Consider the following 5,186-nt stretch of genomic DNA (forward strand, 5'->3'; position numbering starts at 1 on the left):
CAAAAGAAAGTATAATGCTGTTCCGAGGCTTAGCCAAACTCCACGATGAGTACGCCATCGCCATCACATATTTCATTAGCAAATGTGTGGAGGACTGAGAAAAAGTCAATCCGAGTCTTACCCAAATGTAGACCATGGATGAAGCAGGAAGTGCACTCCATGCTAAAGATCAGATCGGCAACATTCAAGTTGGATGACCCAGTTCAACATAGGAAACCAAGACCTGACCAGAGAGATCTGAAGAGGCAGTAGGGGAACAAGTTAGGAACCGGAAACCTCCCAAACAGAAACCTGCCGTTTGTGGCAAGCCTGAATCAAAATTGTGGGTTGCAAAATAGAGCATGTGCAATGTGCCAACTTCTTTCATAAGTTTCCCAATTTCCTCTTTCCCCGCCTTATCCAAGTCCCAATCTCCAAAATCTGCACCGCTCTATTGAATGACCCTACCTCTCCATCTTTCTTCCCACCTATCTGCTCCACCCTCCTCCCCTACCTATCACCACGACCCGCACCTTCATCTACCTATTGCATTACCAGCTACCTTCCCCCAACCCCTCTCCCCTCCTATTTATCTCAGCCCCCTTGGCCCTCACCCACCGCATTCCTGATGGTGAGTCTAAGCCGGAAACGTCGATTCACCTGCTTCTCGGATGCAGCCTGACTGACTGTGCTTTTGCAGCACCATACTGTTCGAACTTGTTTTCCCACCTATTTCTGAGTCATTCGCTTCCTTCCTTCAAATCATCATATACACATTATTATATGTTTTATATGTATATTTGTGGGAAAAGATCAGCCACCCTTCCTACTCAAAGCATGGCCACACAGAACACAGAACCCAAACCATATAAGGACCACCCAGAATGCCGCAGCATTGACAAAACAGGCTGACAAGGGAAACCAAACATGACCACTTGCAGTCCACTTCCCAAGACAACCTGACAATAAGGTTCCTGGATCCGATAAGCACGGCTGGCCCAAAGCCGTCAGGGCAGTCTTATACCCCAGTGATACCAAAGCAACAAAGGACAGATCAGAAGAAGAAAAACCAGAATCCCTCACTCACAGTAGAATAAAAATTGAAATATGTTACTGCCAGGAAAAGGGACATTGTGGGCTGAGATAAATAGGAGGGGAGGGGGGTTGGGGGAAGGTAGCTGGTAATGCAATAGGTAGATGAAGGTGCGGGTCGTGGTGATAGGTAGGGGAGGAGGGTGGAGCAGATAGGTGGGAAGAAAGGCCCAGTGGTTAGCATTGCTGCCTCACAGCGCCAGAGTCCGAGGTTCAATTCCCGCCTCAGGCGACTGACTGTGTGGAGTTTGCACATTCTCCCCGTGTCTGCGTGGGTTTCCTCCGGGTGCTCCGGTTTCCTCCCACAGTCCAAAGATGTGCAGGTCATGTGAATTGGCCATACTAAATTGCTAAGGGTAGGGGTATGTGTGGGTTGCGCTTCGGCGGGTTGGTGTGGACGTGTTGGGCCGAAGGGCCTGTTTCCACACTGTAATGTAATCTAAAAAATCTAAAATTCTCAGCTACCATAAAAGAGAGCTGGAATCTCCTGACCCCATTAAGAACTGATTGATGCTGCCGGACACTTCAATGTACCAACATCCACCATCCTTTATACGTGGAGGTGATTCCTAATATCCTCTCTCCAAAGTTCTAGAGGGACTGGACCTAATTTGTACAGTCTGACCACATAACTTAACCTCGACACTGCGGGTATCTGTCTTGCAAAACTCATTCCAAAGCCAATTATCCTTCTTAAAGTGTGGTGCCTGGATCTGCTCACATTTCTCTAAGTGAGAACTAACCAGGGTTTTGTATAACTGCAGCATATCCTCTGTGGCCTTATATAGGATCAGAACATCACTGCTTCGACAACATGTTTTTTTGCCAATCTCAGACAGCAGTCAAGAGTCAACAACATTGCTGTCAGTCTAGAGTCACATATCGGCCAGACCATATAAGGATGTTATTTTATTCCAAAAAGGAATGAATGAAACTTGTTGCTTTTATTTTCCACAAAAATGCTAAGGCAAAGTGAATCATCAATGTATTGGATATTTCTCTGTAAATATTTACAATATCATCTTTGTGTTGTCTAATCTACTTGTTTCTTAGTGGATCTCGTTTTGCACTAATAATGAGACGTGGTTTACTATCTCAGAAAAATAAGGCAGATAAATATACCACATTACAAAATCACTCTTTCCCTCTAATAACTCGAGGACGTTTAGCGTTTTGAAATTCTCAACAACAATGTTATATTTAAATGAGATTACAGTTTGTCAGATTGGAGTCGGGGCTTTACTTCCGACCCCCAATGCTCCTGCTTCTTTGTCCTGATATTCTCTGGAGTGCATGTGGGAACATTTTGATTTGATTGGTATCTTTTGCCTATGATGTGGAGTTGCCTGTGTGGGACTGGGGTGAACAAGATAAGAAGTCACATGAAATTTTGTGGTTTCAATTAAAACTGTTGAACGATAACTTAATGTCGTGTGACTTCTGAGCTTCTTTTAGTGAGTGTTCCAGGTCATTTCGAATTACAACGGTTTAGCAGCAGTTTGATGGAACAATGTAATAAGCATAATTTAATTTCAGTTTCTATCTCAGACAGGTTATTACATAAAACAGTATTGGACATTTTTGTTTACATAGAACATAGAAGAATACAGCGCAGTACAGGCCCTTTGGGCCTCGATGTTGCGCCGATCCAAACCCACCTAACCTATACTAGCCCACTATCCTCCATATGCCTATCCAATGCCCGCTTAAATGCCAATAAAGAGGGAGAATCCACCACTGCTACTGGCAGGGCATTCCATGAACTCACGACTCGCTGAGTTAAGAACCTACCCCTAACATCTGTCCTATACCTACCACCCCTTAATTTAAAGCTATGCCCCCTCGTAATAGCTGACTCCATACGTGGAAAAAGGTTCTCACGGTCAACCCTATCTAAACCCCTAATCATCTTGTTTCCCCTTTTAAATTGACCCATCCCAAAAACACTTCTACTGAAACTCAGGTCTATTTTCCCCCCAAAACCTTGAGGCGATTTCTCATCAACAACCCATTCAATATTCAATTAAGGTGAAGTCTTGCTTACCTCTCTGGCTTGATTGAATTTGGCAGTGAATGCCACAAGGTTCCTGCTTATAATTCTCAGTTTCTCTGTCTCATTAACACCGATTCAATGCAATCAATCAAGATAATGGTATTGTGTACCTTGGCCTAACAACTGCCGCTACGACTGGCAACAGGATTCCTGTTCCAGGTTCACAATGTTGCTGCTGTAGTCACCACTGATGGTGTCTTCCTCCACTGTCACCGCCACAAGAAACAGAAGATAAAGCTGAAGGTGGAGATGAGACAGAAAAGACGAAAAAAGCATGTGATCGGCCTGGTGATCAGAATTAATTGTGCTAAGGAACCTGTCAATGCCACCGTATTAAAAGAAAAAAATACAGGGGGACGTTTAGGAAGGATGTTCATCAGAGCCGAGTGTTTCACCTGTGAAATGAGACTGTAGAGGCTGAGATTGGTTTCGGACAAATTCACCGATGTCAAGCTGATGTTCTTCTTTGAGCACTGGTTCCTGCTGGTCATCAGGAATCTGAACGTGAAACTGCTGATGGAGGAGCTCAAAAGCCGTTCCACAGATTGTAAAAACGAGAAGTGCCACTTTACGTCTCCCTCAGACTTATGGAAAGAGTCAAGGGGAACATCAAGACGACCTTTATTCTCAGGAGTCTTCTGAATGTGAGATAGAAATGGGCAGAAAGGTGTGCAAAACCTACAACTGATGTAGGCAATGGGGATCGATGCCATGGAGGATCATTAGGAGGACAAGCAAGCCTTGCTTTTAACCTTAGTAGACTCCAAGATAATCTTTTGTTGCAGGGTCCACACTATGGAGCAGAACTCAGAGCCCAAAGAGAAATATCGTTATCTCAGCCTAACATGCTGAAGATCAGCAAATCCTTTTGTGTGAGACTGTCTGACACGAAGTCCATAGACTGCGCATCTTTCCAGTCATTCCTCCTTATCATGTCGGACTTAGACGACAGCACATGAGAGAGGCTGCACCAGCCGTTGTCGTTGGATGTTCTGACCAAGGCCCTCGAGCCCTTAAAAAATACTAAGACTTCAGGAAGTGACCGATTACCAACCGAGATGATTTCGACTCGGTGGCACTTGATTGGCCAGGACCTGCTGGAAGTGTACAACAATATGCTTCCTAAAAGTAGCCTGTGTGAATCCACGACGATGGTATCAAACCCCCCATCTCCAATTAGAAGGGGGAAAGGTACGACAGACGAACACTTTCGTTGCTCAATGAAACTTAAAATGTTCTGAAAAAGCTCATCACTTCCCAGGTCAGTTCTGCTTTCGAATCAGTTATTCACCCCGAACAGACCTGACCTGTGCAGGCAGCCTCATAATTCACAGGGATCGAATTGCCTCTTTGCAAGACAGGGAATTTGAAAACCTGCCTCATCAGCCTGCACCAGGAGATCATTGACAGGATCTCGTACACATCTCTGTGGGATATTGCCTCCAAAGTAGACTTTGGGGAGGGATTGCACAAATGAATCCGACTGCTCTCCACCAACATTATGTGTGCAATCTCAATCAAAGGTTGGGAAACTGCCAAGAAGGGTTGCTTTCCTGTTGAATTGTTGACTTGGAGGCAACTTAATAGTTGTTGAAAACCATCCATGCGTTTCTTCCTCTTTTCCAAATTTCAATCCACTGAGAACCGCTTTACTAAGGTTCCTCAATCCACCACTGCTCATTTATACATCAATTCGTTATTTAGATTCATGACCAGAGTTTCAGACTCAAATTCTTCTTTCTGCACCTTAATAAACAATTCACGTGGTTTAAGATTCCACTTCCTGCATGTAATCATTTTGCAAAATCATGCTATTGTATTGTGTCTGTATGTTTTGGAGAACGTAAATTAACTTGTGGTATATTTATATCTGTTCTCTCGTGTCAGTTCATACCATGTAATAAGTTAGTCCATTTAATGTGCTATTGCTGTCCAAATACCACAAGCATCATCACCAATAATAACAAGAAAGGTGATACTTGACCGTAACTGTATTGCATAACTGATACATCTTTGAGGCTATCCCTAAAATGAAAGAGTAGCGCTCCAGAATGAGTGCTGT

This window comes from Chiloscyllium plagiosum, chromosome 46, assembly GCF_004010195.1.
Source record: "Chiloscyllium plagiosum isolate BGI_BamShark_2017 chromosome 46, ASM401019v2, whole genome shotgun sequence".
Lineage (NCBI taxonomy): Eukaryota > Metazoa > Chordata > Chondrichthyes > Orectolobiformes > Hemiscylliidae > Chiloscyllium > Chiloscyllium plagiosum.